The sequence below is a fragment of the Parasteatoda tepidariorum genome, chromosome 12 (genome assembly GCF_982258835.1).
Source record: "Parasteatoda tepidariorum strain Cologne lab strain chromosome 12, Ptep-v5.0, whole genome shotgun sequence".
NCBI lineage: Eukaryota > Metazoa > Arthropoda > Arachnida > Araneae > Theridiidae > Parasteatoda > Parasteatoda tepidariorum.
Window position 1 is genome coordinate 46,376,766 of NC_141766.1, and position 26,423 is coordinate 46,403,188.

The following is a 26,423-nucleotide window of genomic DNA, read 5'->3' on the forward strand; positions in this document are numbered from 1 at the left end:
TATGGTATTTCATTGTATCGTTTAAGGCGTTAAAGGGTCCTGACCCCCCTTAAAACAATATTATGTAAGTTCTCTACAATTTTTTTTACATAATTTGCAATTAGTAAAAAATATGTTGACACTGTCATTTAACTAAAATTACGAATTTTGAAATTAATATGATTTTATAAAAGGAAAGCGAAACTTAAGTGTTCCTTCACTGGTTAGTTTACCCTACCTCAGATTTTTTGTTCCGTAACACGTTCCAGTAAAAAGATGGATTTAGTACCGGTACTTCTTAACGTATTTTGATCTAAATTTTTTTACAGTGGAAGCATTGCTCAACATCAAATACCCCAGAAATAGAACTCTTTTAATAATGTAGCAATGATTTCAAATTAGTTCGATGCTCTTTATAGACCATCTTCTAAATAGTTGAATGCAAGAAATAAAAGCTAAAGTTTTAATTTTAATGAAATATGAAAGCATAAAATTTGTTTCGAACTGTGAATCAAATTTTAGCCTCCATCTTGATTTTACTGGTGGGGGGGAGGAGGAGGAGAAGATCAAAAGAGGAATAAATTTAAAAATTTCTATATAAATAAGTAAAAACTGTTTTCTCAATACATTGTTTTCACTGAATTGAATAAAACAAAGATGAAGATGACATTAATTATAGTTGCAAAAGATTTTAGTTTGTACAGAAATAAGGAAAAAAGAATACACTCTTTGAGTTATTTAAACGTTTGAAATTCCTGCTAAGATAATTAATGTATTCTTTCTTATGCATTTGTTACGTTCAATCTAATGAGATTAAAACCATTTCGAAAGAACTTATAGTTTTGAATTTATAATAGATTTATGGGTAAATATCCGTCTCACGTTTCACAAAATGCACAATTTTAGTTTAAGTCAAAAATTATACTTCTTATACACTTACCTTTTAAACGACTAAATGCTTATTTACTTCCAACTTGTCCATCATTTCATTCAGTTTATCGAAATTTAAAACAATTCGATTATAGAAAATGAACTCTCTTGTTTAGATAGAAATATCAGACGCTTGAATGTTTACAAATAACAAATTGTCATTTTTAAGCATTAATACATTTTTAATTCAAACTATTAGATTTACTCACTGAGGAAAAAATTATGGTCAAAACTACCAGAATATGGCCAAATTCAGCAAAAACAACAAAGTAAGTTTTACTAAAGTGCTTTGATAATGCCTTTTTGGTAAAACTAATAATAAAATATGGTTTTTATTACCATGCTGTTTAGCAGTGAATACGGAATTTTGAGCAAATGTCGATAATTTTAATAGTGTTAGTATAGTTCGAAAAGACTAAAAAATGTTTTTTTTATAACCTCTATTTTATTTAGCAGACCCTTGCTAATTTTGCTTCTCAGCTCCAATTTGTTTTTTTCCTATGCAAGCTGTAAATTAACATCCATTAACTTTTAAAATTATAAGTAAAAAATATGCATTTGTACATGTATGAATTCCTGGAAAAGGCTGAGGTAAATTAGAAGCTCAACTGATACTAAATAAATCAAGGTAAACAAAATTTCTACATCAGGACTGTCCAAACATCCTAAACGGATACGTAGAGGTTGCGGGTTCAAATCCCATCGTAACCTTGGGTGCATATTTTTATTTATATTTATTTATTCGTTTCTAACCACACATACACAGGCTTATATGATCATTACAAAACTCAGCTAATATGCCCTTGTCAAGTCGGCATATAGATAGCACAAGATAGAGGATAGGGACTCACGCCTACAGCCTGAAACACTGTGCTATTCGAACCAGCTACCTTTACGTTGCAACAGATGCATCTTTGTAACGTTTTTCTCTAATTTGAGCAATCTTTTCTTGACCTTTAGTAGGGTCTTATAGAGAGTGATTTGTAATGAACACATAAGTCTTTACATGTATGTGCAACAATAAATAATAATAAAACAAAATTCTTGGAATAATAATGATATGCTTTTAATTATTTTTGCAACAGTCTCGTCTTTCCGCAAACTATTTAAATTGGTGGTAGCTGGTTCGAATCAAAGCGTAACCATGGATGCGTAACAGTAACTAAATAAATTTGAGTTTGATACATATATAAGTTCGAGAGCTCTGTGCAAATAATTACTTGACTCTTGTCAAATTGTAGAAGAGATAGCATAAAAATGAGAAAAAACTACACAAAGATATTGAGTCCAGAACCCCTTCAACGATTCTGAACGTTCGCAGAAGGACAACAGTTCGAGACTTTGGTGACCCCAATAATGTTGTTGTTGTCGCTAATTCCCATCTGGTCTGACGGGGTCAGACCAGATCAATAAATCCGTTGACATTAAGAAAATCCGAAACCAGAATGGGAGAGGAATGAATGCCGTTCCAGTTCAGCCCTAAACAGTTCAAGATGTGCTCAGGTGATGCCTGGTTTTGTTGGCATTTAGGGCAAAGAGGAAAGGTCTTTTGATTAGCAGAAAATGTGAGACTTTTCAGGTGTCCACTGGCCAGTCGGGATAAGCAAGTGTTGGTTTGCCCGTCACCAGGAAGAGATAGAGAGAGTCCTGGTCTTTTTGCTTTATACCAGTAGTGAGTAGGTGGAAGCAGCCATTTTTGTTTGTTCTGGGCCTTTTGCCTTGCGAAAAGTTCAAGGTATGTAAGATCTGAGGTGGAGGGGACTGGATGGTCTAGTCCCTTCTTTGCAAGAGTGTCCGCCAACTCGTTGCCGTGGATATCGACGTGGGACGGGATCCATTGAAAGTGAACCTCATGCTGCTGGGAAATGAGCTTTACTTTTTGAAAGATCGAATAACTGGTTCTATCTCCAATGAGGGCCTAATTTTTGAGGTGTTGAATTGAACTACGGCTGTCAGATGGTATCCAAGTGTTTCCAAGGTGCCTTTCACTCAAGATTTTCTCTAGTACCCTGTCGATTGCAATTAGTCCCAATAATACATGGTTGTTATACTTGAACCTCGCCGTTCAGTATTGCTAATTCCAAACTAAAAAGAGTTTTTAAGCCGTTTTTTATATTTACCAATAAACCCACACATATACGTAAAGGAACAAATAAATCCTTTCACCTCATTGTTGTTGTTGTTGTTGTAGTTCACTTACGTCGCCCTAGAGCTGCGCAATGGGCTATTGGTGACGGTCTGGGAAACGTCCCTGAGGATGATCCGCTGCAGAGGGGATGGCACTCCCGCTTCGGTAGCCCCACGACCTGCACGCGAAGTCGAGCACTTTGCGGTGGAACAGTTTAGCGAGAACCAATACCGCACAGCCTGGGTCACTACACAGACTGATCCAAGTGGTCACCCACCAGCACACTGACCGCAGCCAGTGATGCTTGACTTCGGTGATCGGATGGGAGCCGTGTCTTAATGATCAGTCCACTGCGGGACCCCTTCACCTCATAAAAGATGAATAGAACGATCATCATAGTATGACATATCTGAGTTTACTACATTTAAAGAACTTTAATTAAACACTTGAAGCCCTCATTTTGTCCATTTAACCTTTGTTGTAATTGAGAAAATTATAAGAAAAGCTATCAGATATCTATTATAGCTATCTAACTCATATCAAAAATTGAAATAACCTGTCATTTTAAATAAAGAGTAATTTTACCATTTTAAATAAAGAAAAATCATGCTTTATTTTTATTTAAAAAGGCGAATATAAACATATTATTACTCTTCTATTTGGTAAGAGGCAAATTCTCAAATAAATGGTAAAATAATTGATAGTTCTGAAGATCCTTCAGGTAAATTGTCTCAGTACTTTAGAGCATGGCATAGAAATCATTTATTTGCTTACATTTACTTAAGTGATTTTTTTATTTATTATTAATGCATTGTAATAAGAACTATAATTTTGAAAAGTAGAATTTCCGGTAAACTTTAACAATAGCGAACGTTAAAATTACCATATGAATGTTTTCAATACTGAATAATTTGGTTTAATTTTTAGAATTGTGGTTTCTTTCATCAGAAATGTCTTTAGCATACAAGGACGATGCCTTTGACAGAATATTTTTTTCCGTCTTAGTTAAAAACCTGTCTAATTCGAGTCAACGGAGCATAATGCATATAAAACAATATCTCGCTGACAAATATCAATTTAATAGAGTAAGTTAAAAAATAATAGTATAATTTATACCGATACCTAATTAATTTGGCGTCTGGTACACGTTAAATCTATCGGGGTCACAAAGTTCTCCAAGTCTCCATTTTAAATAAATACCTCTGGGGTACTGATATTAGAAGTCGCCTTGACTTCTAGCTTTGGTTCGAAATTACAAGGCTAAGTACTTGAACATAGATTGTCGTAAACTCAAAATTTGGGTTGGCTGTTCAACGACGGTTATAAAATAAAATAACTAATTAAGAGCCGTGTTTTCTCGGGGAATAAAGCGTTCGCCCTCCAATGAGGTGAACAGGGTTCGAATCCCAGCGATGACAGGTCGATGCGGATTCCACTCCTAGCTTGCAATGACCACAGTGTTGACGTAAAATATACTTATTGGTAGACGAACCATGGTTTAGTTTCCTTGTCGTCAGGTTAACCGTGGGGAGTTTCCGTGGTTTTCTTCATCATGTAACGCAAGTGCGGGCTAGTTTCCCCTAAAAATTCACCACGAAGGCAAAATTCTCCCAATACTTGACCAGGAGTTTCCATGTCTTCAGGCTAAGTTCAAATTTACAAGGCTATGGATTTGAAAACTAGTAGCCATAAACCCTAAAATGGGTCGTCTGTTCAACCAAAGATTATGGAATAAAATAACTAATTAAAATTCCTAACAACAAATATGTTTCGCGTTCTTTAAAACCAAATCTTCATAACATAGTTGTTATCTTTAAATACGAAATTTTCATAAGTTTTAAGCAACTTTCCAAATCCTTATAAGAATAAATATCAGCGGGAAAAATATCATTTAAGTCAGAATATTTAAACACTGTGCTCTTTTATTTTCTAGAGATTTAGAATATCTCTCTTTTTTGAAAAATATGTAAAGCATTGTTAATATTTTTTTGTTACAGTTAAATAACATTTTTATGAAATTTAAGATTTATTTTCAGATTAGCGCATTTTGCTAATAACTATTCCCATCAGAAAATTTTATTTGTTGAGAAAAACACTTATTTGAAGTTGATCATCCTCATGATAATTAATATAGAATTTTCGAAACTGCTTCATTAAAAGTTAAACCAATGATTATTCAGTCGAATACAACAGACTAAGCAAAAACGTTACATCTGTAAGCAGTGGAAACTAATCTGACTTATTTTAAGACGATAAGATTTCATATAACTGGGAATAAAATGAAAACATTTAATAATTAGAGAAATCTTAACTATTGCAATATTTTCGGTTTCGTAATTAGACTAAGAGATATATTTTTATTTCAAATATTTTTTTTTACTGTTTGCAATTTTAAAGTTACTGTTTGCAGCAGGTAAACAATTGTTTAAATAATTATGTTGCATTAATTTTTAAAGCTGATAAAATAATTAACAAAATCTAAAATTTATAATCAGTTTAAGAGGGAATTGAAAGTACTAAAACGTATAAATTTTTTTAATAAATATGTATTTTTATTGCATTTGAGATAAGTTTATCGTTTCAGATTTAAATTTTTAATTGAATATAAGTCAACAAAAAAGGTTTGACTGCTATTTTTTTTCTTTTTACGTTAATATGGAATTTTTGAGCGTTAGTTTTAAGATTATGCTATTTAATATTTAATTTTTTTAAAATAACTTCAGTATCTTTGTGTCTTGAATTTAACTCCAATTGGACTTTCTTATTTGTTCAATGTAAAATATGATTGCTTATAAAATGTAAGGAAGTAAGAGTTATACATTTCTTATTGAAAATTAAAAAAAATACTTTGTACGATAATGATTCAATTTTTTTTATTTCAGAAATTAGTGTATTAAATTGTGTTTATAAATAAGTTCTTTATCAAAAATAACTTCATGCAAATAACCTTCTCTGGATTTTTTTTAAAAATAATTTTGAGCTCCCTCGCGGAGAAAAAAAATCTGGCGAAATCACGAAACTTGTGTGAAAGACATATCTGGTTGAAAAACAAAAATCACAATTCTAAGAATTAAATTGAAATAAACGGCATTATTTTCGGAATTTTACCATTCACTGTTGTTACGATTTACCGAAATATCTGTTTTTCAAAATTATAGTTTTTATTTTACAATATATTTAGTAACAAATACAGTTCTCAAATGTAAATGTAACCAAATAAATGGTTTTCATGCCATACTCTAAAGTATCACGTTAAATTACAACAATGATCTTCAGAACTATCAATCATTTTACCATTTATTTGATAATTCTAACCTTTTGATGTATTTGGCTCTCACCAAATGGAAGACTAATAATCTGTTTACATTTATTCTTTATTTAAAATCGTAAAGTTACTCTTTATTTAAAAGGGCTGTTTATTTAAATGGTTGATAGGAGTTAGATAACTGTTAATTATTTCTTACTCTAAAATAGTTTCTCAATTGAAACAAGACTTAAGGGGACAATAATGATTGTTTCAAATGTTTAATTAAAATGTTTTAAAGATAGTAAACTCAGATATATCATACTATGTAAGTGTTAACTGTTTTAACCATCTTATATGAGGTAGTAGGACTTATTTATTTACAAACATATGTGAGTTAATTTATAAATACAAACAACGGCTTAAAATACTCTCTTCAATTTGAAAACAGATAGCACAATTTTACGAAAATCAAAAAGAACATTAATCGAAAGTTATAGCAGGATTCGAATCCACTACACATACCCTTCAAAGCGGGTTCAAGTTAAACAACCATATGTTAGTTGGTTCATCATTCCACGGAGTGTTGTTATCCTGCCTAACACTCAGAAGCGTAGAGGTAGGGTTCAATATCTTTGTACTGCATTTTTCTTTTTAATGCTATCTTTTCTGCAATTTGACCGGTAATTATTTGCATTAAGCCAGCGACCCTGCATGTGTATCTAAATCAAATTTATTTAGTTACTGTTGCACATATATGATTACGCTTGAATTCAAACCCGCTACCTCACTTTTTAAAAAGCGGTTGGTGGAAAGACGAGACAGGTGTAAAAATAATTTTAAAAAATCATAATTATTCCAAGATTTTTTTTCATCAGTTTATTGTTACACGTACATATGTAGACTTGCGTGCTCATTACAAAACACTTTTTATAAGCCTTACTCGAGTTTAAGAAAATATTGCTCAAATTAGAGAAAATCATTACAGAGTAGTAGTAGTTCATTTACGTCGCACTAGAGCTGCACAATGGGCTATTGGCGACGGTCTGGGAAACCTCCCTGAGGATGATCCAAAGACATACAATCACAATTTTGATCCTCCGCAGAGGGGATTGCATCCCTGCCTCGGTAGCCCGACGACCTATACGTGAAGTCGAGCACTTTACGGTAGAACAGTTTAGCGAGGACCAATACCGTACTCCCTCGGTCCCTACGCAGACTGATCCAAGTGGTCACCCACCCGCACACTGATCGCAGCCAGTGATGCTTGACTTCGGTGATCTGTTGGGAACCGTGTCTTAACGATCACCACTGCGGGATAAAAACCATTACAAATATGCATCTACTGCAGCGTAAAAGTCATTGGTTTGAATCTCACCGTGTCCCAGGCTCTATGTGTGTGTCTCATTTTCCTATCTTGTGTTAAGACACGGTTCCCAGTAGAACACCGAAGTGATGGATCACTGGTTGCGGTCAGTAAGTGGGTGAGTGACCAGTTTGATCAGCTTACGTAGAAACCGAGGGACCTCGTTAAACTGTTCTACCGTAAAGTACTCGCATTCACGCGCAGGTCGTGGGGCTACCAAAGCGGAGGAGCCATCCCCTCTGCAGAGGATCAAAATTGTGATGGCATGTTTTCGTATCTTCCACGGGGAAGTTTCCCTGGCCGTAAAACCTATTGCGCAGTTTTAGTGTGACGTAAATAAAATACCTACATACCTATCTTGTGGTAGTATCTCTATATATTGACTTATCAAGGGCATATTAGCCGAACTTTGTAATTAGCATACAAGCCCGCGTATGTTCGCTTAACAATAAATGAATAAATGTAAATAAATAGATGGGCTACTGTGGGATATGAACCCGTTACCAATTACGCCTAAATTTTGGAACAGCCCTAATGTAGTAATTTTATTTACCAAGATGTGGTACTTATTTCGCAACAGTTAAACTACTGATTTAGTTCAGCTTATTCATTTGTACATTTACAAATGCATATTTTTTATAAATTTAAATATTGCTGGATATTAACTTACAGCTTACATAGGAAAAAAATAAATAAGAGATAAGAAGATTGATTGAGATTGATTACTTTTTACATTTATTAATTTGGATGCTTGGTAAAAATGTACCTTTTCAGTATTAAATTAACAAATATAGCTTATGATAATTGAGTTTCAAAACTATTTAATATTATTGTAATAAACACTATTGCAATTTACTCAAAGAACTGCTTAAAGTTCTGTAATAAATATTTGCTTTAATTTTTTTCATTTAAAATTTCGTGTTGAACACTCAACTTTAATGAAAAAATTTCATTTATACTTCATTTCTTTCTTATTTTAATATAATTTATCGGTCCGTTTAAAGATTAAGGAGAAATGTAAATCATTTAACCTGCAAAAAGCTATTCGATATTAATTTTTGTTTGGTTCCTATACGTATTTTTCTAATAACTGTTACAATTTAAATTCTTAATTTACGAAGAAAAAATTAACCAAAAATTCTAACATTTATAACAACTAATACCTACAGCTTAAAAATGCATCATTAAAAATTCATTTATTTTTGTGACAGTATAAAGTTATTTTTATATTTAAAATATTTTTTTTTAAAAAGACCACAATAGTTAAGGAAAAAAAATTTTCCTTTATAATTCATTTAAAATAGTATGTTTTACATTATAATGTATCAAACAGAAAAAAAAATATTTTTATATAAAAAGTAATATAATGAAGAAAAAATAAACTATTTTACGCATTTTTAATGAATCTGGTAAAATTGATTAAACTTGAAAAAGTAATTAACTATTTTCTAATTGATTTTTTCACATTAATTAAACACAGTGTGTAAAACATTTTAAACCAAACTACAGTTTAAAATTTATAGATTAGAATAATTAAAGCAAAATAAAATAATACTTCCAACAAATATTTTTCTCTTTCAATAAATATTTCTACATTATTTTTAAAAAGAATTAATAAAGTTACAGATTATAAATTTAGTAAACAATATTTATATATTATTTTCATAATCTGATAAAAACATGAAAATACACATCATGTAATATAGGGGAATATTGAAGTATTCAATGCAAGTTGAAATCTGACTTTTACAAGCGAAGAAAATAAATAAGTAGATAAAAAATATGTTAAAATAAAAGAGAATTAAAAGATCAAAAAATATATATTTAAGTAAAACATAAAGATAAATACATAAAGATAAATAAATATAAAGATAAATGAAATATAAAGATAAATAAAATAAAGAGTTCAAAAGAATATAAAGATTAAAAAATGAAAAGAATATAAAGATAAAAATATAAAAATATTAAAATAATAAAAAGATAAAAAATAATAAAGATCAAGAAATATAAAAATAAGTAGAACAAGAAGTTAAGTAGAATGAAAAGTTAAATAGAATTAATAATATCAAAAAATATAAAGCTAATGAGCATCTCTTTAAGCAATACGAATTCTTTTACTAGGTCCGAGAAAAGCCCCTCCCCCTTCTTTTATCGTTAATTTTGAGAATTATTTGGTCACGAAATCACGTGATTTGTGACGAAACGGGAACTCTCAAATCTATGACAAAATGTTAACTCAACTTAAAATCACATCGTAGTGCAATATAAGAATTTATTAACTAGAATGAGGAAACTAGGATGAAGACTATAGACGACTGAAAATTATATGTCGGACTAAACCACAGGTTCGAATCCCCGCTTCGGGCATTATGCAATTTGTTTCTCTGTTCTATATGTCTTGCTTATGGTTATTAAGGAGACATTGACCCAGCTGTATGGTGCCTACGATAAAGGGGGTATTAGAAAAGTCAAATACATTAGGCACTGCGAGTTTTTTTTCCATGTAAAAAAATGTATCAACGAAATATTTCCTTACTAGCGACGAAATTCATTTCCTCGAAAAAGTAACGATAGTTAATTCATCAATTTGATGAATTATTCACTCGGAGCATATACCTGGTAGTGTTTTCTTCAAAAACGAAAAAAAAATTTTAAAATTTGACTATCCATTTTTTTACTGTGATATTGAGTGAACTTCAAATGCAGAAGCCCCAAAAATTTTTCATGCGAGTAAGATTTAAAAGAAATTCGCTAAATATTGCAAATTCATACCAAGACGCATAAATTATACGATCTATACCTAATTTATGAGAAAGGGAATAGCAATTTTGAATGAATGACAAAGGTTCATTTTTTTTTATCTCCGTGTTGTTATTTTCTGTATTTTTCAAAATTGTGAAATTTGAGCACCCATTTTTTTACTGTGATATTAAGTAAACTTTAATTGTAGAAGCACCAATATTATTTCATGCGAGTTAGATTTAAAAGAAATTTGCTATAAGTTTTGTGAATATTATCTTCTTAATCTAAATATTCCAAATCCATACCAAGGAGCATAAATTATACTATACTATCTATACCTAATTTATGAGTAAGGGAATGGCAATTTTGAATAAATGACAAAGGTTCAATTTTTTTATTTCTGTATTATTTTCTTTTTACATTTTTCCCATTAAAAGTTTTGATGAAGATGTAAATCGCGGTAAATGCTTATTTAATTCTACTGCAATCTAACTTTCTTCAGATTAACCTAAGGCTCTTAGATTCAAAACTTTAATTGGTAATATTTTCCATAAAGATGTACGGTTGTCAAACTTTTTTTTTCAGATTCTATTTTAAAAGCTTTTTTAATGATGTATCCTAAAACCTACCTTCTCATTTGTGAGTTTTAAACTTAAAAACCCTGCGGCCTGCGACAAAGAGCTTTATAAACTCGATGAATTAGTCTTGGTATCAATTGAATACATCTTTCAAAGTTTTCTGAAATCCAAACAAATTCAAACATATTTTTTAAGAAAAGAATAACTTAATATTTTAAAAAATATCTTAACATATTTTTCAATTCATACAAAATCAATTCCAGAGAAGCAGTGTCATTTTTTTTTTTGGTTTTTGAGTGGTATGTAAAAAATAGATAAGTAAATAAATTATTGATAGTTTTTGCAAATCAATTAAAAACACTCGTTCATAAGGATTGAAAAAATTTTCTCCACCCCTTTACCGGAGATTTAATCGTACGCGTCTAGATTTATTATGAACTAGATATTAATGCGCTTTTGTAGTGCTCCTATCATTTATCCAAACTGTTCAAATCTTACTTTTATTTTAAATTTCTTAGTAATATTGTCGAAATTTGCATTTAAATAAGACCCAATAATAGTAGTTGTGTTGTAATTTTATAATTTAGTGACTAACATGTCAATTACCCCAAATTGGTTGACAAATCATTAAATTACTGTAAAACAATCCCTGGGTCAATTTGAACGCATTTTTCTTGCAATAGTTACTTAAAAACTGAAAACTAACATAAAATTTAATCAGTGCCTGTAAAACAGACGCAAACGGGTGTGTGTAGTCCATCTTGAACCAAAATCTTCCTTTCCTACTTAAATCCTTCTGAGTTCTTTAAAATTAAATAGGTACTCTTGTTCCATTAAGAGGGGACACTTGCGGTAGTTTATTACCCTGTAATGCCGAAATGTATATATATATATATATATATATATATATATATATATATATATATATATATATATATATATATATATATATATATATATATATATATATATATATATATATATATATATATATATATATATAAATATAAATATATATATATATATAAATATATATATAAATATAAATATATATATATATATAAATATATATATATATATATATATATATATATATATATATATATATATATATATATATATATATATATATATATATATATATATATATATATATATATATATATATATATATATATACAGGGCGTCTCAGTCAAGCGTTTCAGAACTTCTAAGAGGGGTAGGGAGCATCCTGACGACTCGAAATCATATAGCAATGCGGGGTCGGAAATGCTTTCCTGACGCGGTAGATGGCGTTGTTCGAAAGTTCCGACCGAACTTTCCAGTGTGTTGGCCTCCTCAGTCACCCGACCTATCATGTCCTGATTTTTATTTCTAGGGTCATATGAAAACACTGGTTTATGACACCGCTGTTGACAATGCTGAGGAGCTGGTTGCAAGAATCACAGTAGCTGCCGGAGAAATTCGAGATATGCCTGAAGTATTGCCGAATGTTCGGATGTCCATGCACCGGAGATATGATGTGTGCATTGTAGCCGGTGGCAGAAACTTCGAACACTTACTTTGACCCATGTGCCTTATGCTTTTTTCAATGTATTATTAAAACGATTTTTCACTTACGTCTCTTTTCTTTATGGTGCTTCTGTGTACGTCACCGCTTCAGGAAAGCATTTCCGACCCCACATTGTCATATGATTTCCGAATGCCGAAATATTTGTATATAAGTCATAGGTCGGAATAGTTATAAAACGTCATGATTCCTGGTTCCTTCTAATCCCCTAATGATTCTTCAATAACGTTGCCATTGTGTGCTGAGAAAAGCTAGACGACCCTTTTTTTTTTTTTTTTTTTTTGACATTTGTATTACTGACGCTGAGGGTTCACTAGACCGCAGAACATAAATCTCTCTGTATTTTTACAAAACATAAAATGTTTATTATACTCAGTAGATATTTTCTGGCTTTTAAAAATGACTTCTGAATAAAAGGGCATATCAAGGTCACTTGCACAAAACTAATTGCATTTTCAAATTGACCATTTTCAAATTTTCAAATAGACCTCACGCATGCAAAATAATTCATGGTCAAAATAATTTAGATGGATAACATATTGAAATGTACACGAACGCTTAATTCATGGTAGAGAGGTGCACCCAGTGGCTCACAGCAACATTTTCAGTCAATGATTGCTATGCATTTCTGACCACAGCAACTCATGACTGAAAATATCTTCGTCCGCCAAGGTCACCTCCAGATTTTGGATTGACTGTTCATGCACCAACTGTTGCTGTAATTTAATTTTTCGTAATCCCATGTTTTTTTTCATAATTATTGTGGAAAATTACATTCATAGCTTTCTGAAGGGAATATTTAGGAAGGAGTGGGAAAGAATTGCTTTCAAAAAGGAATATCTGTTCTTATTTATGCATTTTTTAGTTTATTATTTTTTTATTTTAATAATTTGGCAACTAAAATGGCGAACTCGCAAAACTAAGTCGCCAAATTGCCAATTCACGATAGAACAATTATGTTTTGGCGGATGTGAATTTAAATTTTGACAATTATTACTAGAAAACATAAAATTTACCTGAAATAAAGATATTCAGATAAATAAAAGTAAGTCGTTAGTTAATCATATAAATACATATGAGCGACATGCATATAATTAGGAGCCCCAAAACCTTTATACAGAGTACCCGTCATACGCCATCCACAATTCTAATGACGCGCATCCAATACCCCACATTTTTACTTGGAGTTCAAAAACCCTTTGTATGCATATAGTAATAATGGACATTAGGAAAATAATATTTGCATTAAAGAGGAATCCCCTTTCTGTTCGTCTAACCATGGCAGGTTTTCGTAGTTTGGCCATATAGGCTAGTTTACCCCCAATGCTCGATTCAGGAGTTTCCTTGTCCTCTGAGTTGATTTCAAAATTTTAAATCTATTGTATTTGAATATTGATTGTCATAAAACCAAAAGCTAGTTAATTGTTCAACGCCGTTTGTAAAACAATTATGATAAGGGAAAAAAGATAATAAATAAACATATTAAGAAATGAATTTCTAGAATCACACGATTATGGAATGGAGATTTATTTGTTAATATGTTCATAATTTTTGTGATTAATAAAATGTTTATTATTAATAAAAATTAATCAGGAGATTTATAGAAGTATGCAAACATTATGCGTAAGACAACTGTATTCAAAATTATTAAGAATAATATCCACTTATAACTAAACATTATTAATATATATCCTTAACTAAACTAATGGAATTATATTGTTTAACTAATCATTTCCCTGGTTAAATACCATCTTGAAACTCTAGAGGAAATAAACCCTTTATATAAAGCTTCTCAACAAATCTGCATCTTATTGAGACACATCAACTCAATTTAAACTCACATAATATATTTCTAATAGCTTCATAAATGAAATTGTTTATCGTTAGGAAGTACTGTGTTTCTATCAAACCTCTAGAAATTCTGAATTTAAAATCAGGACAGAGAAAGGAGTTGGCGAAACTCAATTTCCAGATTCTCTGCCGCTAATCCATTTCATTAGAGTGAAGACTACTCAGGTACTAGGATTAAAGAAGTAATTTGTTTACACTATTTCCGATAACTCCTGGAGCTTGGATTTATTTGGTGATACTGAGGAGAATTTCGCGGGTAACTCGAGGATTACTCTTACCTAGTGACGTTGGATGAGCAACTTCAAAACCAACTGGTTTTTCCGTGACAGTGTTTCTGAATTACATTACTTTTTCTCTAGGGAAATTTGGGTTTACTCTAGAGTTTTTTCAGGAGAATTCTAATAAATAAACGTGTTTAGAGAGGGAAAATATCTCAGCAGAAATGTATAAAAAACAATGTTTTATCCGAAAGATTTCTTCTGTTATTTCTAAAAAAATTTAAATGTATGTTTTACGTAGTGTTTTTATACAAAACAACAAAAAATTTATACAAAACAGCAAAAAATAGAAAGGAAATATTGATTAAATTACAGCAAAAATCTAATAATTTACAAAGTATGCTATATTAGTGCGTAACTCATTAAAAATGAACAAAGTAAAAATTAATACCTTATTGTTATATTAAAGAGGCACCTTTTTGATGTATATATAGCATAATAAAAACATAAAAAACACGAGGAAAATTAAGAAAAACAATAAGTTTTATTTATTGCGCATAAGCTGCAAGTAAATAAAACTCATAAAATAAGTTCAAAATGTAGAGAAAACAAGGGAAAAATTACAGAACAATGAAAAAAGGGAAAAAAAAGAAAATAATAATAAAAACGCATACATAACATAATAACAAAAATAACATAATAACGAAATATAAAATATAAAAAATAAAAAGCATAATATAAAAAACAAAATATAAAAAATAACAAAACATAAATAACAAAAATAACGAAAAACCGGAAAAGTTTTTTGAGTGCTTCTCACACTATTGTATTGATATATTTTGCTTTGGCTATATTGATACAATATTAGAAAGCACTCTTTTTTCCGGATATAATCGTGTGAGCTGATGGAAAGATAATATCTTTTATTTTCCGGATTTTTAAAAATTTTTGTTCTTTTTTTTCCGGTTTTTTGTTATTTTTATTTTTATTATTATTTTTCTTTTTTTTCTCCTTTTTTTCATTGTTCTGTAATTTTTTCCCTTGTTTTCTCTAATATATATATATATATATATATATATATATATATATATATATATATATATATATATATATATATATATATATATATAGTTCTTTTAAAGAAAATTAAAAATAAATTCAAAATAATGCAAAATTTTTTTCTTTTTGCACAATGAGCGAGCACAAACTAAAATATTTGTTTACCTCATGCATAAAACTAAATTCTTAATAAACATTCCTTTTTGGTTTACAGAACAATTATGTGTTCATAAACGGAAGAAATTCTAGTAAAATTACCTTACCTTACAATAATGGTATTTCTGGTAAAAATCCACAATTTTGGTAAATAAAATCAAAATATATGGTATTTAAAAAATCATTTGGTAAATTTTCCTTCACATGGGTATGGTTTATTTGAAATTCTGGTTTTCAAAATTATAATTCTTATTACCACGCATTTAGTAAAAAATACAAAACTAAAAAGTAAATTTAATCAAATAAATTGTTTCTATGCCATGATCTAAAGTTTCATGATAAAATTTAAATAGAAAATTTTATTTAACTTTATCAACAGTTTTCAATTAAAATAATATGAAATTTAATATTATTCGTCATTAAAGTCAATTAAATAGAAAAATTAACTTCCTATTATATAAAGGAAATGTTATTTTCAAGGATTTTATGAGCCAATACGATTTTACGAAACGATAGGATATGAAATTAATATCATCTATTACCCCAATTAAAGAAGAATAAAATAAATTTCCAAACATATTCTGGGATTTTTATTTATATATTTAATGCTTCACTTTACTTTAACTATAACTTAAATTTTTCAACTATATACTATATATTTATTTGAAACAAGCTTTAGTATCTTTTACTAATAGTTTATAACACATTGGCAAACTATACTCTCTTTAACTTACTATTTTACAACATTGTTGGTCATAAATTTTAAAGAAATGAGTTACGATTCTTTGTATGATAATAAACATGTCAACATGTGAAAAAAATCACCACTTTTTTTGGAGAGGAAAGCAGTTAAAAAAAAGTTAGAAATTTTATGGAAACGTAAATTCCCAAAGAGCTGCAGGTGATGAAAGGTGGCGAATAAAATAGTTTAAAATGCAACAAATGTCGAGTAAAATTTCAACTCTTCTGCTTTTAAATTTGCGTAATTTGCATAGAAATATTAGACTACCCCTGTATTATTTTAGCAATTTCAAGTCTTGGAAATCTGTGAATGTGATTATAGATAGAGGATTTAGAAAAATAATAAATAAAACTTCACTGGTTGAAATAGCTGAACATTTTAAGTTAGCCTTTTCGTTACTGTTGTAAGCACATCTATTATTTTGTGTAAGTCTGTTGCTTATTTCTGCTATTAAGAAAATACATTATTTTGACACAAGTATTTCAAAATGTATTGCTTTTTATGCATTTCTTGTTGTTGCAAAAATACTAATATTTCCTTAATAAACAAATAATCCCATGGTACGGTAAAATAATACTTGATTACAAACTTCATTCTCTTCAAAAATATACAAATTGGATATAACAGTTGACATGTTTCAACAGCTTAGAAATTAGGCGCCCATTTTTAAGACTTTTCTGATGTAAATGAGAAGAAACAAAAGTGATTTGAAATATAAAACGTAAAGTTGCTAGCGAAAAATGAGGAAATAAAGGCGAAAAATAAAACAAGAAAAATCACAGTAGCCGAGAGAGAAAAAAAATTTCATTTTAAGACGTGTTAACAAAATTAAACTTAAGTCAATTAAAGATCTTTTTAGTTTTGGTAATTGCTAAGGTATTTACCACATTCTTTATCAGTGCAACGTTGGCTACATCGAGCAAACAAGACGCGCTTTAAAAATTTAGACTTAAAGATCACTACAAATATATATCCGTTATCAAGAGCGGGAGAAGTCAGAAATTGCTGCACAAGGTTGGAATCTTGGTCATCAATTTTATTTTAGACAATGCTAAAATTATTTCACCCCATTCACATCAGCTCAACTTGATGCCATGGAATCTTGTTTCATTCATATGATGCGGGCCATATTAACGACATTATTTCCACACCAGCTACATGCATGCTTTCTAATGGCTACATACATGCATTGTGCATTTCACCCTGAATACGTGTAGGAAACTTGCTCTGATTTTGCTCTGATTTGCCAATCTCGAACAACGTGATTTCGCTTGTTCTGTTTTTAAATTTTTTTTTCTCTTTGGATTACTGTGCTTTTTCTTGTCTTGTTTTCTTTCTTTATTTTTCCATTTTTGGGGGAAAATGTACGTTTTATATTTCAAATCCTTTTTGCTCCTTCTCATTCATGTCTGGCAAATCTTGAAAATGGGCTCCTATATTTGAGCGCTTGAAGCATGTCGTCTGTTATTCTTAATTTGGATATTTTTGAAGGGAATGAAGTTTCTTATCAACTAATATTTATTGTTTACCGATCATTAAATTCAATAAAAATTCATTGCAATAACCGAAATGCATAAACATGAAATATTCCTAACGTCATCTGTTCTCACCAATAATGCTTCAGTTAATTTTTGTGACATAGCTGTAAAAACTAAGCATAATGCCTTAAGTAACAATATTTATCTAAATAGTAAATCAATACCTCTGGGGGTACTGGATTGGAGATTGATCGTTCTCTGATTCTGGTCAAAATTACGATCTGTGGATGAATGAATGGATGTATGAATGGGTCCGCCCTATAAACGGGTGCGACATATGGTGTGGCAGATGTCGAATTCTTGGCCATAGATGGGGCCACTAAAAAACAAGAAACGCACACTCTGCCTTAAATTTGCATGGTTTCACCAAGCAGGCCTGCCCACGTGGCAAGTGACATTAAAAACAACAACAGCAGCAACATCTAAATAGTAGTAGAGAATGCGTATAGTAATTAGTAGTAACTTACTTAGTAGTAACAAAGAGAATTAGTTAATCAACTATAATTGATAAAACTAGATGACATTTTATACCTATCATCATTAGTGAAGGTATTGAGGACAAAGAATTTGTGGAAGAAAAAAAAAACAACCATTTTTAGGTAAGAATGACAATTTTTTCTACTCAAAAATGTTTATTACAAATAATTAAGTACATTTTTCTTCATTCTAGGCCAGTATCAAATATGACTTCATAACTGATTTCACATTAAGTTTAGATTCATTTATTCACGAATGCATACTAAAACTTTGAAAAAATGAAACTTTGAAAATGACGGGAATAATTATCACAACGTGTTTCATTAGAAAAACCAGTGACAGACATAAAAAATCTTTGAATTGTAAGCAAAAATAAGTCTTTCCTATGACAAACAGTGCTTTGCGTAATGCAATAAATAACTACGAAAACAACAAACCACAGAGTATTAAGGTAGGTAAAGTATTTCTATTTATAAACTCTTAATGAAAGTTACCCTATGATTATGATGTCATTCAGTGGTATAATTGTTAATTAATTATTTTGAATTTAAAAACTTAGCTAAGCACTAAATTGAAAAACACGTTTATCACTAAGAAATTGCTTTATAAAGCAATTTACTCATATATATATATATATATATATATATATATATATATATATATATATATATATATATATATATATATATATATATATATATATATATATATATATATATATATATATATATAAATATATATATATATATATATATCGTGTCGCCATTCGTGTTTGGCAAATTTTACCTATAGAGCTGAAAAAGACACCGGGTGTTTCTTGCTCCATGTCATAACCATAAAATATTAAAATGCTGAATATAATTATTTATTTTGACCGAAATTAGTACAAATTAATGAAAAAGGTATAAAAAATATGTTAAATAAAAATTCTGCGTCAATTCTTACTTCTTTTTTCGAGAGTGATACTTAAGGTAATTTTTTTTGTTTCTTTGTAATTAGTTACAAAATAATGGCTGCTTAATAAAAATATGTGGTTTCCCCTAAATAATGTTAATTATACACTTTTCAAATGAGTTTTGTTTCCATCATGTTTCCTATCATATGAATCTCCTCTATATTTAATTTTTATTGATTATGTGAATCTACTTCCTTTAAAATTAATAATAATTTTAGCGGATATTGTTTTCTACTAATTATATTGATAATAGCTCTATTGATATCAACATGTCATCTTAGCAAAGATTCTTTCAATTAAATCTCAGCATGACTTCAACTTTCATCTGGAAAGATCCTTTCCTTCTTTCCCCTAAAGCTATTGTTTATAATACCATTTTTAATTAATTATACGATAAATTTGGCAACAGCATTTAAGATCTGTTTAATTAATAACTTTCGACAATCTGACAAATTGAAGTATCTCAGAAACCAACTCGAGAGATTATTTTTTTAGAAGTTTCTAACTGTAAATTATTGGCACTCTTTTAATTAAGTAGTTCTTTATTAAGTTTGATAAATCAAAAGAAAAACATACCAAAATCTTTACTTGTTAATTAGTAATAGTAGCTATAAGGACAGACTTTATTAAAAGCACAAAAGCAATGGATATTGCTATATTATAATTCACTGCAGTTTATAGAGCATTTTGTTAAATATATTAAGAATTTTTAATTTCCTATTGTCGTTATTATAAAAGAAGTTAGTAAATGATTCTTAATTAGTATCTGACAATTAATCAGCCAGTAAATCCCCTCTTTATTTTCAATGGATTGTTCATTTGTAAGAAAATTCGCCTTATATTATTTACATTCTTTATTCTGATAATTGTTTTGCGCAAATCGACGAAAATAAAATAATTTATTTTTGGTTTAGCAGTATCATAGTTTTAATTTAAGTTGCTATGAGGAGTATTTTAGTCGATATAGTTAACGATATAGTCGGACATTATGAATATGGTAGAAAAGAAGATATAGTGGGTGGAAATCAAAAGCCTTTAACGAACCTATCATAATTAGCTTTTAGCTCTCTAAGCCCTTAGGTAAAAATCTGACTCCACGACTAGCAAAGAACACCGAAATGATTGATAATTGAATATACAATCTAATTATGTAAAGTTTTGGAACACCAGATATTGATTTTGTTTTTATTTTATATGTTTCAAAGATAGGTCCATTTAATTCTACGCCGATTCCTTCTAGAAGGTTTGAGTCGATAGTTAATTAATTCGGGCAAAATATAATACTTCATTTACCTTTATGGTGTAATTAATGTAATGTAGATAAAGAAGTCCTATCACATAAAATACGAGTTTTTATAGTACAACGTTAATTGTTCCTTGCAACATATCGAATAGTTATTTTTTGTCTCTTAATTTGATACTTTGTCGAGCATGTTAATATTCCGTTCATGTCTTTGGGTAATTAATCAAAAGTTTTTTAATTATTTTTTTCAGGCTTCTTGTTATAAATTACAGGAATGTGTAAAATAAAGTTCCTACGTAATCTCATTCTGCATATTCGTCATTGACTTGGTAATGTATAAGAATAAATTTTATTTCTTGTTATTATTATGAAACATATCGAAGTAAAATCGAGAAAAACTTCCTCTACTGTTACTGAATTATGGGAAAAGATAGAACAGAACTCGGTATTTATTTCAAAATACGCCATAATGAGAATAAGTAATTAATAATAAAAAGGCTTCAAGTATTTTTTGAATACATTATATTTTCATATTCTGAAAAATACAATGATATTCTCAGAACTCTAAAGGTAACTATTTTTTAAAAAGAGATATTTTAAATACCCCGTCTTGCACTGCGTAGTAGCAAAGCGGGGGGGGGGTATGAAAATTAGGAAAAAAAGCTTATAAAACAAGGGGTAATGCAATAAAACTTTGTGCTCAGTTCTTAATACTAGAAGCTCCTTTGGGGTAATTTTTATTCCTTTTTTGCCATTTTTTATGCTGTTAATGAAGATACACATGAGCTTCGTAGCTCATACTTTTTTCGATTTCAGATAAATTGTTTATAAGTATACTGTATCAAAATTCCATGAGTATACATTGATTATTGAAATTAATAATCAGAGAATAACCTAAAACAGCCAATTCGGTTACCAAAGAAGATCATCCTAAATACTACGTTTCTAAACACTTTTTTTTTCCTTCAATTAGTTTTAAAAGGTATTGGCTATTTATGTGATATTCTCGCAAAACAGATTCAATACCTCATCATAAAAGCTTTAATAAATTCATTTACTATTTCGACACCTTTGAAAAAACTTATACTTTTTGATATTTTAGTATCTAAAATTTTCATTTACTAATAACTAATACACTGTTTGATACATTTACACGTAATTGATTGAATTTGTTTTATTTCTTTGTAACCGTTGATTTAATCTTTGTTTAGAAGTAAATCATTGTATGACTGGAGTCTATTATATTTTCTAAACATCTTTCAATGTAATTACTCCATCTATATATCATTAAAAATATTGCAATATATTAAATTGAAAAATTACAACATTGCTTTATTTCGCGTTTTTTAGTGCTAGAAAGATTGTTTAAAAATAACTGTTTGCAAATTCCGAAAGATATTTTCTGTTTCCATGTAAAAAAGTAATTTTGTACGACACTTTTTTGCAGAAAAGTTAATTGGATTTTTCTTTAATGGGCAATTACGCGAAATGTAGCCTAAATATTTTAACAGGATATTTAGATTACAAAATGAATTTTTTCTGTTAATGTGCTTAAATGATCTTTTCTTATACTGACTAAAAATTAAGTTTAATGATATTTTTCAACTTAATCATTTTTATTTATAGTTTGTAAAAATAGCAAATAAAGTAGCATGTGTTATTTTATAAACTAAACAAAAACTAATCTAAACATAAACAAAGGAAAAAGTCGTTATTTGCTTCCGTATTTTTTCACAGGAATTAAATTTAATTGAAAAATGTTGACTAAATCTTTTTATACTTCTTTTAAAATGAAAAAGCACTAAAATATCCAAGTTTTACTGGACTCTTTTACACAATTTAAAGTTAAGTGCAACAATACAAAGGACACTTTCATTTCTGAGTGAGGTCATTATTTTAAACTTAGTGACTTTTCAATCTCGTTTCGCTTTTTAAGCAGACGTTTTCCAACGAGTAAATGGAAAACTTATGGCAAAGATATTATACAAAAGAGAGAAAAAAACCTTTTGAAAGAAGTATGATTTACTATTTCATTTATTTTAGGAAGTGAATTCCCTTTATATGCATGCACAGAACTATAATAGCGTATCGAAAGACACTTAAATGAAAATGTGAATTTCGTTTTTCCACTTGCAAAGTTAGTAATTTTGTAATTCAACATATAATTGGAAAATTTAAGGCAAATATCACACAGAATGGAAACAAACTCTTTGAAAAAAGTATGGTTTACAATTTTTTATTTTATTTCAGAAAGTCATTACACTATTTAAGCATGTACTTACACACAATAAAAAAAATTAAACTTGTACACAATTTAAAAAAATAAAAAATATAAACCACCTTGAATAACTTTTAATCTAATGGTCCGATCTTCATGTCTTGGGACTCAGTCTTAACATATCGAGGGGGTGACTTTACATGTGCTAATTAAATTGTGTAGACAATAAGTTAAGTTACAAAACCAGACACAAACACGTTCTTTCTCTGAAAAACCAGACCCTTTTTTCGACGGAATGACTTTTAATTAAGACTTTTTAATGGAACTAAACTGCATTAGCGTTATATGGAGAGGAATACCAATAAATCCTCCCACGGTTAGCCTGACGGAGAGGGAACTGATCCGCCTACCCCTGAGAATACTTTTAAGTCAGCACTGTGGTCGGTACAAGCCAGGTGCGGTATTCGTATGGACCAGCCATCGCTGGGATTCGAGCACGGTTCACCTCATTGGAAGGCGAACGCTCTTTTCCCTGAGCGATCACGGCTCCGCCGATGGTCTAGACATTGTTAAGACTTAACCTTCATGACCCCCTACTAGCAACGGGCTGTTGCTGAAATGTTTTGCTATACCTTTACTCTACATAACTTGATTTTGAGTTTAATAAAAAGTCGTTCATTACTTTTTGCATCTTCGGTGTAAAAATACTGTGAGATGTTAAGTAAGCATATAATCATTCATGGAACTTGATACATATTAAATTTGTAAATCCAGTGCTCCAGTTTTAAGATTTTTCTTCGTAAAGTAAAATGATCATACTAGAAGAAGTCTAAAAAGCTGCTATTTGTACACAAATCTATTAATATTTATTTTAGCTTATTTTTGTATCTATTACTGATATTAAACTATCAATGCTTAACTCGATAGACTTGTAAGACTAAGTATTCTAACCTTTGATTCTTATACGACTGTGTCTTATATGAAAGTTTTTTAAATGTAGTAAACTCAGATATGTCATACTATGATGACCGTTCTATTAATCCTTTATGAGGTGAAGGGGTCCCGCAGTGGACTGATCGTTAAGACACTGTTCCCAGAAAATCACCAAAGTCAAGCAGCACTGGTTGCGGTCAATGTGCGGATGGGTGACCACTTGGATCAGTCTGCGAAGGGATCGAGTGTGTGCGGTATTGGTCCCCGTTAAACTGTTCTACCGTAAAGTGCTCGACTTCGCGTGCAGGTAGTTGGGCTACCAAAGCGGGGGGTGCCATCCTCTCTGCAAAGGATCAAAATTATGATGGCATAACTTCAGATCATCCTCAAGGATATTTCCCAGACCGTCGCCAATTGCCCATTGTGCAGCTCTAGTGCGACGTAAATGAACAACAACTATAACTTATACAACCGTAAATATTTTACATTATCAATGAGAGCGCTGCAGTAGAGGAATTATATAAAATAAACCACCTTACTTTAAGTTTTATAACCATCATCGTTGTACAGCCGGCCCAATTTCGGTTTCCGACTACTATTGTTCAACTCCGTAGCCTTAAAATTTCGAACCCAATTCAGAAGGCAAGGGAAATACTGGATCAAGTATTGGGAGAAATGTGGTGGAGGATTTTTTGATGGAACTAAACCATCTTTGCGTTACATGGAGAGGAAGACCTCGAATTTCTCCCATAGTTAGCCTGACGGCAAGGGTACTCTAACTCATGATCCGTAAACCATTGAGGATAATTTACTTGAGCACTGTGGTCGGTGAAAGCCGGATGAGGAGTTCGCAGTCATCGCAAGGATTCGAAACCTTTCACCTCATTGGAAGGTAAACGCTCTATCCCCTGAGGCACCGCGACTCTTGAAATTCAGCTGAGATAATCTACTTTAATATCTATACTATCAAGATCAAATATATAGAGCCGTGCTGGCTCAGTTGTTAGAGCGCTCGCCGCTCAGTGAGATAATGCGGGTTCGAATCCCAGAGACGGCTGGTAGATGCAAATTCCACCCCAGACATGCACAGATCACAGTGCTGGCCTAAAATAAACTCAGTGGTAGACGGAATTCGCCTTCCACGAAGGCAAATTTCACCCAATGGTTGATCCAGGAGTTTCCTTGTCTTCTGGAGTGGGTTCGAAATTCAGAGTTGAGCATTGGTAGTTGTAAGCTCAAAATTGGGTCAGATGTTCAGCTACAGTTATTAAATAAAATGAAAAGATTGAATGTAAACATCCAAAGATAAAACAATTCTATAGCAGGTGTTTCCAAATTTTTTACTGATTAATGTTGAAAATAAATATCTAAATTATAAAAAAAAATTTGAATGATTTTTAATTTCATTTTTAAAAAAATTTTTAGTCTAGTGTGCTTTATTTCCGTGTAAGTCAAGAACAAAATGCATATATATATATATATATATATATATATATATATATATAAATACATATATATATCTTAGAAAAGATCGAGAACAGATTCAAACTTTTTTATTAAGGTACCAAACTTATTTTCTATATCCAATATTGAACGCATAGTCAACAATTTTTCATGAAAACTATTTCTTGCTCTCGAATATAAAAAGAAATGAATAGCATTTACTAACGTTGAATAGAAGAAAAAAAAACAAAAAAAAAGTGTCTTGGGCTTAAGAAAAATACAGTGTATCGATGATTTTACAATAGTTTAAGACCATCAGGGTAAGGAAATAATAAAAATTTATTGTTCTTTCTACCGTATAATGATAGTATTTGAGACATAGGGAAAACGATGACGTTTTCCAAATTTAAGCAATTTCATTTTCGCCAAGTTTTGAAGCAGAATTGAGTTGGACGCAAAAATCGGTATTGGAAAATATAGTTAATAAAAAGAACATAAAGAAATTGCGACTTGAAAGACTAACAAAAGTTAGTTTGCAACAGTTCATTTTCATGTATTAATAAACGTAAAAAGTCGAGCATGAATTGTTGTTCCATATTTTTTTTTAATAAAAATTGTATTTTAGGACAATTTCTTTTTTGATTTGATTTCATTGATATTTCATATTTTTAAGAGACAAAACTACAAATAGGATCTAAATATAAAATCTAAATATAAATCTGTAGTGGAAAATATAGTTTATAAAAAGTATATAAAGAAGTTACAACTTAAAAGAGTAACAAGAGTTATTTTGCACCAGTCTATTTTCATGTATTAATAAACGTAAAAAGTCGGGCATGAATCGCTGTTCAATATTTTTGTAATAATTTTTTTAATGCCGTTTTTGCTTTGATTTCACTTCATTAAAAATTTCATATTTTTTAAGGACAAAACTATTAACAAGATCCAAATTTAAATGTAATCTAAGTTCTAAGATCTAAAACCAAGATCTAAGTTTAAATGTAAATGCTTATTGTAAAATGTATTTAAGAAAAAGTACGTAAAGAAGTTGTG

The 26,423-nt window shown here is 30.0% G+C and overlaps 1 protein-coding gene across 3 annotated transcripts in view; it reads right to left on the minus strand.

The window, feature by feature from the left end:
• Positions 1-26,423, minus strand: part of LOC107439647 (5-hydroxytryptamine receptor-like) — a 497,423-nt gene that overhangs the window by 363,750 nt on the left and 107,250 nt on the right. Inside the window, exon 1 of one of the 3 annotated variants that reach the window (XM_071188194.2) lies at positions 920-1,195. The exons of the other annotated variants lie outside the window; for them this stretch is intronic. The gene's annotated coding sequence lies outside the window, so the exon portion shown is untranslated. Of the gene's footprint in view, positions 1-919; positions 1,196-26,423 lie in introns of those variants that run through there. 3 annotated transcript variants of the gene reach the window in all.